At 39.9% G+C, this 12,695-nt stretch overlaps 1 long non-coding RNA gene across 2 annotated transcripts; it reads left to right on the forward strand.

Annotated features, from left to right (window-relative positions):
* The first annotated feature begins 7,124 nt into the window (after window positions 1–7,124).
* On the forward strand, window positions 7,125–8,772 carry LOC122885077. Of its 2 annotated transcripts, none has more exons than XR_006380039.1 (2): window positions 7,125–8,256; window positions 8,342–8,772. It is a non-coding gene; the product is annotated as an uncharacterized LOC122885077 (long non-coding RNA). The 2 variants fall into 2 exon arrangements; XR_006380040.1 differs by having other exon boundaries at window positions 7,125–8,227.
* Window positions 8,773–12,695: the final 3,923 nt, after the last annotated feature.

Here is a 12,695-nt window from a genome sequence, read left to right on the forward strand (position 1 = left end):
TAAGTAAAGACTCAAGTCTTTCAAGTCTCTGAATGTTGACCATCAAAACAACACAAACTTTAATCATTTTCCTTTCATTTTCCTTTCACAGCTGTTTTAATATACTTTTTTTTACATAAGGAGACCAAGTTCTTTCAGCGCACAGGCCTAGTAATAAATATTCAAGCTTTGTGATTATGCAAGACCGGCCTGCTGCTGTCTTAATATTTTATTGTTCCAGGATTTTACCGGGTCAAAACTTGCCTTGACTTGAATGTTTTAGAGAGTCAAGTCTGAAGTCAATCAAGACTCAGAGCAGTCAAATCCAAGTCAGGTCTCAAATCCTCATTTTTGTGACTTAAGTCTGACTCAAGTCCAAGTCTCAAGCATCCAATGTACAGCTCTGCTCAGAGAGTAACAGATTTGAAATCATTTTTCATCTTTCATTCATTGTGAAACAGTGGTTTAAGTACCTTCATTTGCTAGAGAGAAATTACTTTTCAGAAAAGCCAGGCCTAATAAACAGAAAAAGAAAACTTTGATCATTAACAACACAGGCTTTGCAGTGATTTCAGGGTTCTCCCTCCCATCCTCAGTGACCCACTGTGCATCATGCAGATCTAAACTGAGGCAATGGGGTGATGTCAGCTTCATGACCGGGGCTGAAGTCTCTGATAACAGCACGCTTCATTGGATCACACAATCCCTTACTTCACCCCACTGCCTGCTGGGATGACAAAGGAGTGAGAAACACTGAGGCCCTTCACCAGCTCTGATATGATGCCACAATCAACTACAGAGACTGCCAGCCCAACAAAACACACACATCAAATCTGGTTAATGTGTCTAATGAGAAGAACATAGTTATATGTAACCTAAACATCTAAACAAAAGTCTACAGCCATGCCAGCAGCTCTGTGAAGTTGTACTTAGGCGCAGCTGTGTTTTGAGCTTAATTCTAACATCAGCATGCTAACATGCTCACAGTGAAAGGCTCAATAACACAGCAAGAAAAACAGATAAGGTAAAAGTAAGGTTTACTTGGTCAAACAAGACGGCAGAGGTTAGCACAGTCAACCAGGTCCAAAAGGGCATAAGCAAGCAGGCAAAAATCCAAAAAACAGGAAGTATGCGACAACAAGAAGGCTGCAACACCACAGCTGGGATGGCACAATAAACGATCTGGCAAAAGGCCATAATTAAGGGCAGGTATACACTTAGTAGCCAGTCTATTAGGTACACCTAGCTAAAACTAATGCAGTCTAATACAACATTCCTAGTAAACCCTCTCTCCATGAAGGTTATAATGTTCAGTTTTTGTTGAAATAGTTTTAGACATTTGTATGATAATTTTGAGGGCTGCAGTTTATGGTGCTGTTGGATTGTACTGCGTTATAGGTGCTGACAGGTGCTTCTCTTATTTTGTCCACCCCATACACATCAGTGACAGTAGGCTAAATAACAGAAACGCCTCTCTGTATGATGCAATGCAGTTTAACAGCACCACAAACTACATCGTCCAAAATGATCATGAAGTTGAATCAACACCTCTCATTGCTCAGACCTGCTTTAACAATCATCAGTAACTTTCACTTTCACACATCTTTGGTTGCAGCTTTTGTGTGACAAAATGTTTTATGCAATAAATCTCTCTCTCTTTCACACACACACACACACACACACACATGTACTGCCTTTGTGGCTATCCATGCTTCTTCTCTTTTGCTCTCTAGTACGGACAAACAGCCATTGGACTGGCTGTAGGCATGTACAGTATGCTTGTGCGTGTGTGTGTGTGTATGCATGTGAGTTGTCTCATTGCTGTTTTTGATGCTGCTTAATTAACTGGACTGGGAGGGTTGACGGACATCTGCTCTCAGCCTGTCGCTTAGGGTAGCTTGACCCCCAGTAAGTGTGTGTGTGTGTGTGTGTGTGTGTGTGTGTGTGTGTGTGTGTGTGTGTGTGTGTGCGTGTGTAGAACAAGCAGGTATGGACATTGGCCAAGACTGCCAGATAAACATTGGATCTCATGACCAGATGGTGCCAACTAACGTCCCCTCTGCAGACTGGTGACCGCTAAAAACACTCCCTCAGATGTAACCCTGGTGCCCTGCATCAAACTGTCAGAGAGAGCAGTGAACCAGTCTGGTAAAGACACACCAAAACACACACACACGCACACATGCCTACACAACAAAATGATGTGAATAAAGCTCAGATAAAAGGCCCTTTAGGTCGCTCTTAAAGTATTTCAGTGCACAACTAGTTTGGCTGCGTACATATATTGTGGTAAAGAAATGGATGTATTAAGAGATGCTATCAGTAAAATATGACTCTAAACAACAAAAAAACTGACAACAAACTAGTAGATTTTTTTTTCAAAAATTCAAAATTTGCGATCTGATTTACAAGTTTAAAGTGTCTTGCTTGTAGATTACTAATACAGCGCTTCAAAGATAAGAGATAAATGGTCGTCACATGAATGTTTATCACAATGGTTCCCAACTGTGGGGTTGTGGTCCAAAAGTGGATTGTATGTCCATTTTGAGTAGTCAGCGAGCCAAAGGGTCAATTTCTAAAAAACTAACAACAAAAAAAATAATAACTTGAAGTGTAGCAAATTTCTGGTAAAATAACTTTAGTGTGGCAACCAAAAATAACAGCCCTCTAATTTCATTGGGTATCAAACCCCAATTGCACTTTATGTATTTTAGTTTTCTTTAGTTTGTTTTTTGTGTGGACCATGACTTAATGACTAAGGAGAAATGTGGACCTGAGGCATGACCAGATGGAAACCATTGGTTTTAGACAAGAAGAGTTCGCCCACATTAAATTTGTAAAAGCATCTTTTTCTCTCTGTTTCAATCCTCCGTCCAGACTAAACCAGTGTTTTTATCCCCCCCAAAATGAAGCTTTTCCAAAGTGGCCTCCAGAGTGTGTAAGAATGTATTTAAGTGTAGAGCTTCATCTGTCTGTACTCTGTACTTTTTCTCTGCCTTCCTGTCTGTCTTAATCTGCTTCTCTCTGCAGTTGGCAGTTTGTCTGGACTTTGCTCTGCTGCTGTTTTTGCTGCCTTGCTGTGAGCAGTCTCCCACTCTCCCCCTCCCTAAAGTTGCCACCACCTCCACATCCCCTCCTATCATCTCCTCCTTTCCTGCATCTCTCCTCCCTCCCCCCTCCTCCTCCACCTCCTCCTCTACAGTGTCTTGTGGATTGGGTTGTGCGGAGCTGTCAGTCCCTGGCTGGGCCTGCCAAGCTGCACGTCCTGGTCAGAGGGGAGGCCGGGGCAAACGGTCGGGGCGTCGATGTGGGTCCGGCCGACCTCCCACCACTGAGCAGCGGACCCCCTCAACAGATTGAGCCTCCAGCTGGCCAGTACGGGGCCTGCCATGGCCCCATGCTGAGGGCACACATGCCACAAAGCACAAATTCCCACTTGCACACAAACACGCACACATACATTAACACGCTAAGACTCAAACATGCATTCAGACACACAAGCACCAATCTGCAGTGTTCATTCCCTGAAGTTTAAAGAAAAATCATATTCTAAACACAAAGGTATATCAATACTCTTTACACAAACTAAAAAAATACTTCAGCTGTATTGTAATTCATTTTTGAGTCATCTAATCAGTCTGCTTTAAAAACTGTTCAGATGTGGGATTTGCTGGGTCTCAGTAAATAATATTATGAGTACGGTCTAGACCTGCTCTATAGGAAAAGTGCAATGAGATAAATTCTGTTATGAATTGGCGCTATATAAATAAAGTTGAATTGAATTGAATGTTACTTATAAAATTTAACAAGTTCCAGTGACACTAAAAATGACTTTAGGAATCTCCCTGTGACACATAGCCTGGGTGCATGTGCTTACATGAGAGGACAAGTTCAGCGATCCTTTCCAACATAGTTACAGGGAAGATGATGTGTGAATATTTAAGTTTGATTTTCATTTGACCTTGGCTTCTAAAAGTGTTTTTTATTGGTTTATTTTCATCCACAAATTGTAGTGATAAAAATGGCTTTTCTAATTGTTTTCCAAATTTGATATTTTTTTGTGGAAAAATTGTGGCTATTTGAAAAAATTAGTACTGCAACCAGGGATTGGTCGAATTTGCATTAATTCTGGCATTCACAAGTTATTGGCAGATTTCCCAGAAACACTATCTAATTGTTTAAAACAGATCTCACAAACCCAATGCTTGAAAAAAATCCACAACCTCTATATACTACTATTATGTTTTGTTTAAACCTACAGAAGTTTCTTTTAAATTCTAATGAAGATATGAAAATTTCCAAAGAACTGTATCAGGTGGAATTATTTTATACACATACCAGTAAATATTACTGTATGTATATATAAATATTAATATAATATAAATATTTCCATGTGATGTGTTGGTCCACTCTTAAAAAACATTGCATCATGGATATACATGTTTCACTCAGCTTCATAATAAATTAGAAATGTAAGTAGGCATTAAATGTGAAGGAGCATGAATGCGGATAAGTGAAGGGATGCAAACAGCCACAGGTTTGATCTAGCGGTTGAAAACTGAGGCAAAGATGGTTCTGCAAATGTTTCCTGCAAGCTTGAGTTAATTTTTTTATTTAAGCTTATCCTGAGGCTGCATGATTTAACTTAATGAATGTACAGAGACAAGACGACCATGAGAATGACTGGAGGAAAATAACAGAAACAAATGGAGATCTTGGTAAGTGGAGTCTGAGTGATGAAATCAGCAACAGTGGGAGTTATTGTTTGTTTATGCTCTGTTACTGTAGTATTGTATTGTTATACTGTACATAGTCATATCTTGTTAGGCAGCCACTGTACTTATCTGTCCTTCCTCTCATTTGAATTCCCAGTTTGCCTATGTGGAGTTCACTACCTCTCTCGCTCTCTCAGCCAGGTAAAATTCTCATCCTGTCTTCATTAGCTACACTTGCAGAGGGAGGTTTCCTGTCTGCCAAGGTCCTCTGGGCCCCCAGACACCATTCCAGAGGCCTCCGGGGGCCAGAGGAGCCAGGCTGCACACTGTCGGTCTGCAGTCTGTTCTCCAGTTGTGACAGCGAACGCATCCTTATGATGACAATTAGTGGCTGTTAGAGAGCACAGATGAGCAGGGGAGGCAGGAGAGAGAGAAAGAGGGGAGGACGAGGAGGAGGAGGAAAAGAGAGGGCAAGGGAGGGGGGGGAGGGGCAGGTGGTGCAGAAAGCAGGACACAATTAACAAACATGGGAAAAATACCCACTAATGAGGACGGGCAAAGCTCAAGGGACCTGATGAGATGGTGGGGTGAGGGAGGGGAGGAGGGATTATGACTTTAACTCTACATCAGGGGAGCATGGGGGTGGAAGGGGGGCAGAACAGGAGTTACTTTGTGACAACACACGTGTGGTTGAAAGACTAAGAAAGGACAGATACTCTTCTTCATGGGTCTTCACAGGTGCCTGGTAACTGAGACCTGATCTGGGACCCGAGTTGGACCGGGTCCAAATTATGTTCAGTCTGATTGGGTTGGGTAGCGTGTATTGCTGCAGGTCTCAATATGTCCAATACTCAAGTGGATCGGACTTTTTATCAGCTCTGATCATGTGGTGTGTCATCATCATCACAGAAGGAAAGTATGTTTGTTTTTATTCCTAGACAGAGAATATGAACTGCTGAATGGAAGCAGAGGTCGTTTCAGCAAGTACCCCGTAATGACATCTGTTTACGTTCAAGTGACAAAGCCCTCTAGTGGTCATAGTAATTATGACGATAGCAAAGGAGGAAGTCAGGTGACATTATTAAAGAGCGACAAAGTCAACAAAACGTCCAACCTTAACAGGGGAGACCAACAGTCAATGTTGTTTTTTAAAACCATGACTACGATCGTTCCATAACCTTAACCAAGTGTTTATTATTGTAACCATGACGAAGAAGGTCCCCTAACCTTAATGAAATAGTAATTTTAACCATAACCCTGATCTTTCCCTAGACCTAAACAAGTCGTGTTTGTTAGTTTCTCTTCAAAACCTTCTGCCATTGTTGCTGTTTGTTCAGAGTCTCCTGCTGACTGTACCTCAGATGCTGACATACTGCCTCCACCATTAATGGGCTGCGTCTTGCGGACACATAGTGTTCATTCCTGAGGAATCAGCACTCCGAAGGAACACAGGATATAAAGGGTAGCCATCATGTACATGCAAACGCATAGGTAAAGGCAAGTATATCAGCCTGCTATAAGGCTGCCAACAATCATTGCCAATAATTTGCTGCTGGGTTGGAATGAGTAAGTGAGAGTGGACAAGTGAGTTCATCTTAATGTCAGTACGACATTATATAATTTATCTGTGAGAAACGAGACTGATAAATTCATGCTGAAACAATGCACACTTACTCTAAAGCGAGCCTTTGCAATATTTGAATGAAGAAATAGCACATACTTTCTGATTCAAATGAAAATTTGAATTTATAAGCAATCAAACACACTCATCTTCAATATATTCAGAGGTTTCTTTGATACAGATTTTCAGTGGATAATTTCCTGCGAAGCCTAAGGTAATATTTCCTACCTCACACCTAAAATGACTCCATTTCTAATAACTGAACCCTGAAATGAACCCTAAAATATCGCTTTTCGAACTACATTGATTCAAAATGTAAAAGTTAATATCAGTTTTTCCCTATTCAAATCATATAACAACAACATTGGCAATGCAAAAAAATTGGTATTGATGTATCTTTAAGTCCACACTCGTGGGACTATTTCTCTCACGTTTTAATGAATCATTTAGGAGAAGAGACTCTGCAAACATTTTGGCCTGAGGCAATCATCAGTGTCATTAAGAAGGCACCTGTTTATGTAGTAGAGAGGCTCGTTACTCAAATTGTTAGAGGACTTTCTGTGGAGTATTAACACACCCATAATTACACAACAGGTTGACACAGCAAATCAACACGGCAATTGTGGGCCACAATTACAGGATAATGGAAAATGTAGTGCAACAATAGCAGAAAAGTAGAAAAATGTCTTTAAGTCAGCAAAGTCACTCAGTAATATCACACAGAAATATATATTTAAAGTTTTCTAAAATTGGCCAACATAATAAGCTACTGGCCATTCCAGACCAAGTACAGTTATGGCAAATAAACCCCCTGTGTTGAATTGAGCAAAGTAATGCATTATTGCTTATAAATTATAATACTGTATTATTTCCTCTTTCAAAAGTGACATAGTCTCGCTTTAAGTCCAACTCAAGTCTCCAGCTCTGGTTTACCCTTTAGGTGAATTCAGCTTGGCGTACTGTGTCTGACGTTACTGATCTGGTTTGGCATCGCTAAAACCTAAAGTACAGATTCTCTGCAATCCCACGACACCATCATATTCCTTCTTCTTCCCATGACCCACATCCCCTCTATGTATGAGCTGTGCATCATCACACACCGCATCTATTGTCTCCCAGCCAACAATGCATGGGTTAATAACTGGCTAACCTAGAGAGACATGTAGCTAAAACAACAATAACAAAAACAACAACAATTCACAAAGCCGTCCCTCCAAAAAGAAAAAAAAACTGTGACAATGATGCCATCCAGGGAGCACAAGTCCTCCATTGTTGAGGGCTGACACGCCGTATTGTGCCTGGCAGACTACATTGCCTCATAGCAGCTGGGATGTGCTGGCAAGGGAAACAGGCCTGACTGTCATCAGCTGGGGGAGATACAGTGTGATGCAAGCAGCATTACATCACATATGATCCTCCAGGCAAACGCTTCTACGCCGCTCAGCACAGTTTGACTGGCTGTAAGAGATTCTATGGGTTCATCTGAGGATAGACTGACTGAAAATACAAACCACTTTTTTTTTTTGCATCCTCAAAACTTCATTGAACAAATTTCTGAAACACTGAATGTGAATTTTGATAGAGTACTGAAATTGAAAGTCATTTTTGGGATATACAAACTTTGGAGGTCATTTTTATATTTTAAAAGGCCCTTAAACGTTTAATATGGAATAAGGTAAAATAAATAAAATAAGGTAAAATAATAAATAAAATGTGTCACTTTTAGGGGAAATTAAATTAAGCTTATAGTCCATAGTCTGCTTTTAGTCATGCTTTTTTTGCATGTTTACATTTTGCACTTTGGGCAGTTATGTCATAATTCTTTGTTTCTCTTCTCAAGCAATACTCATTTTGCATGGGTTTCTTCCAGGTGCTCCAGTTTCCTCCCGCAGTCCAAACACATGCAAGTAAGGTGAGCTGGCAGTTTCTATCAGGAGGCAGGTATGAAACGGAAGAGATAAAAGTTGCATGTACAAGTTACAAAAAAACACCCACACTGCCCCTGTTCTCGTTCACCTACATGTAGCCCGGAGGAGCACATTTCAGCTTTGAGTTCTGTGATAAACTGGCTGCCTGTCCAGGATATATCCCACCTCTCCCCCAATGGATAGGCTCCAGCTAACAGCCAGTGTGAATGGATGGATGGAATAACAAACAAAGTTTAAATGTCAGAATCTAAACTTGTGGCACATTTAGTTTGATTTATTACACTTAATCCTTACTTAATATTATATATTATGTACTTTATTTTCTTAATGTTGTAATTTTCTTTCTCATATTGTATTTCTACTCCTGCCCCTTATGTGGATTCTGTTTATACGACACCTACGTCTGTCCGTCCCTTTCCCTACAAATTTGTCTAAGCGATGAGGTTGTCAGATGCTGTACAGATTGTAAAAGTCTTTGAGAGAAATGTGTGGATTTGGACTATTGAAATAAACTTGACTTGACTTGTTAGCTACATGTTATGAGCTGAGTTATTTATTAAAATTACGAGAATAAACTTGTACTCAAAAGTTCTGACCTCGAAGGATTACATCATCTTCAGATAAATAAACATGTTGCATATTACCAAAGTAATCAAACACAGACTTTTAAAAAAGGATAAAATAACTCAATTTATCAAATAATATTAATATTATTTGCAGTAATCTTGCATCTATACACAAGCCAACTCCATGACTGTAAGGTCACATTTCAGTGTATCTGTGTGTGTAAAAATGCCTCCATAGATACTTCTACTGGTTTCAAGCCTTGTAAAATACACAGAATTTATGTCTACAAGTCATGATGCAATTAAAATAATGTCTCCCCATTATCTGTATGCAAACAAAATTAGCTACAGGGCTGCTCTGTCAGTTTTGAACTGATAAAAATGTTGACCTAATCGTTGCACTTACCCCACACACACAACCACAAACATGCACAGATGCACACAGACAAACAGACACACACACGCACACTTTTCTCAGGCAGGTCCTAATTGCCTATAAATGTCAGTGTGAGTCAGTGTGCAATTGTCTTCTTGTAAATTAACTGGTGGGACTGGCACCTCCTCATTAGACAAGATATACACGGCACAGTGAGAACACAACACACTGGTCAACACTCAGTTTGCAGCTACTGGCTGCAACCCTGAACTCCCCTGGGATTTTATCAAAGACAGAAAGAGGTGGTGTGTGTGTGTGCGTGTGTGTGTGTGTGTTTGTGGCTGAATGCATGTCTGTGTGTGCATATGTCTGTATGTGCGTATACATTTTGTATTCATGCGTTTGTGCTTGTGTGTGCATCTGAGTCCTCCTGAGGGAAATTAGTCGTCTCTACCCTGCTCTATCTTCAGGTCCGTCCCTGATGTTTTCTCTCTCTGCCAGGACACTCCCACTCCCATCGGGCCACACTGCGGCTAATTGCTAAATACTCTGGCTGTTGTTTCAGATGTTGCCAACAGTCTCTGTAGAAATGACTGCCGTTCTGGCTAATTGGGAAACAATATCCAGAAACATGGGTCTCCATAGTTTTATGCTGTCTTGTACAGAACAAGTGCTGATCTGTCAGTTACAAGTTGAGATGATCACATATACCTTACTTTTTCTTATTTATTAGCAGAATATCAAAAAACTAATTGTCAAAAGATTGTATTTGGTGGAAAGTTCAGCTGCATGCTAACATGCTTACAATGACAATGTTGGCATGCTGATGTTTAGCAGGTATAATGTTAACCATGTTCACAATTTTGAAATTTTGACCTGATGATGGCGTTAGATGAAAAGTCAGGGGATCACCAAAGTGATTACAATTCATCCTGAGGGGGAATTTCATGGCTCCATCCAATAGTTGTTGAAACATTTCACTTAAAACCAAAAATATCAACCTCATATGTGTATATCAAGGGGTTCACTAAAGTCAGTAGGATTCATCCTCTGGAAACCATAAATGACTTTACCAAATTTCATGGCAAATTCTTTGACTGTGCCTTGTTGTCTGGGTGTGCTTGTTTAGTGGTGGCCATGCCAGATGAAGAAGCTTGAGAGTCCCAGTCAGAGTAGACATGGCCAGAGAGTTCCTCAAAAAACAAAAACAACCTCAAACAAAAAAACATCCTAAAAGTAGTATAAATCTATGGCGCAAGTATAAACTGTAAAAAAAAAAAAAAAAAAAAAAAAAAAAACGTGACGCTGTTTAGCAGCTGCAGTGTCCAAAAACTACAGGTTTTTGGACACTGCAGAGCCGGTTTTGTCAAAAGGTATTCCTTTTGACAAAATAAATATGAAAGATGCTCAGGTTATCTCTTGATGGAATATTTGTTTCATGGTTTGAGTTTTAAAAAGTGGTTTGGTGAAAACTGGTCATTTTTAAAAGTGATGGGCATGCTTTATCAGTATCCCCAGCATAAATGATGAAATATTCATAGCAGTGACTGAATCGATCTGTAGCTTTTCTCCTTGACCAGCATCACTTTGTGAGAGCTCACACAGAGCACAGCGCCACTCGTCACAGCGCTCTGTGATCTTTAGTCAGTTGTTTCCCTCACTAAAGATGTAAAAGGAGAGCTGTTAGGAGATTTATTCATTCCTAAGAAGCAGTGAGCACCTGAGTGTCTGCAGCTTTCAGAGAGAGAGAGAGAGAGAGAGAGAGAGAGAGAGAGAGCACCAGAATGATGAAAATACAGAAACACAGCAAATGGAGACAGAAGCCCTTTTCAGACATGCAATACCCAACAATGCTGGCTTCGTGTATCTGTTAAAGTGATGTCTTTTTGTCATTCAGACTTGTGAGCACCCCCTCGTCTCACAGTGAAACCATTGATACATTTTCAGATCAATCTCACCATTTAATGTTATTTTAAGGTGAATTCTGCTGCCTATGCTTTATAAAGTCCGACAGTGCGCAATCACTGAATACAGGACTTTAATTTGGGACTCTCATTTAATTCCTATGAGCTTATGTAAAGTGTTTGCTGGATATTCATTTATTCACCCATGCAGTATGGTGAAAGTTGAAAATATGAGGAGAGAGTGCTGGTCTGATTATTACAACATTGCAAATTTGGCTCTTTCACAGTGTTTCCTAGTTTATTAAACTGATTTTGTGCATAAAAGATGAAAATAAAAGATAATACATTTATTACAGTGAACTGAAGGCGGTATGAGTGCATTTAATCTCTCTCTTTGCATGTGTTACCTCTTGCTGCTGAAGTCTTTACGTTAATCTGGCAGCTTTCAATCCAGACTTGTGCCATGTTGAAAATGATACAAAAAAGTTTCTAGATCCAACCTAGTACGATTGCTGTCGTGACTTTTTACGTAAAAGTGACTTGGGTGGTCATTCACACATGAGACCAACATGTTAAATTGCGGCCAGATTAACATAGAGGGCTGCATGTCTGAAATATCAGGGGCTAGAGTGAATCTACTGTATTCATTAGAGAATAAATAATGAACTTAGCACAGCTACTTACTATATACAGAGAATAAAAACAGATGGCCTCTACAGTGTAACCTCCACTAAACAGAGCCCATCCCTCCATAACTGAGATGACGTTGATTCCCTTGATGTAAATTGTTTGTGCCAGGTATTGACACTAGTTGGAAAACTGAAAGTGAAGGATTCAAAACTTAAAGGAAAACTCCCTCAAATTGATTGTTACATATCATCAGTTAACAATGTTCAAGTTAATCCAGGAGTTATTTTTTGATGAGGTGTAATTTAATGTTTTGGCTCTAGTACTGGAGAGACAGTCCTCACCAGAAAAACGAGTTGGCTGTGTGATCAAATGCATAAAATAACTTATGTTACTATTTAATGCGAGTTGCACCAAGGTTAGTGTGGATGGTCGGGTGTACAAAGTATGCCTCTTTGACACCAACAGTTAACGCTGGTTTCTTTTAACCATGACCACAATTTGTCTCTAACCTCAATCAAGCAGTTTTAGGTGCCTGGACCTTAACAAACCTCGTTCATAGGTGCCAGAACAGAAAACACTCATATGGATCATTTTGGAAGGGAATGAATATCAACCTTTTTTAGGAGAATTTGTTGGTCTGCATTCCCTATAACGATTTTCACCCTGGTTTTGATGAATGTTAGTGCACAAAAAGCAACTCTCCAATCTTTTAGAAAGGCTGGCAGAAAATTTAAACGATGTTTAGTGTTGAAGCTGTAGATTATTCAACCATTTTCTTTATGGTGTTGTAGCTGCAAAGGAAATGTCTCGATATGATGTCATACAAATTTGGTCAGTAATGATAAAATTCACTTACAAATGGAAAAAATAGGGCCAGAAATGTACATTTGATTTTTAATACCTTTTTGTGGTTGTGTAACAAAATTTCATTTTTCAAATATCCAGCTGTTTCTTTTTCCACATGAGGCCACCAAAG

This window comes from Siniperca chuatsi, linkage group LG12 (assembly GCF_020085105.1).
Source record: "Siniperca chuatsi isolate FFG_IHB_CAS linkage group LG12, ASM2008510v1, whole genome shotgun sequence".
NCBI lineage: Eukaryota > Metazoa > Chordata > Actinopteri > Centrarchiformes > Sinipercidae > Siniperca > Siniperca chuatsi.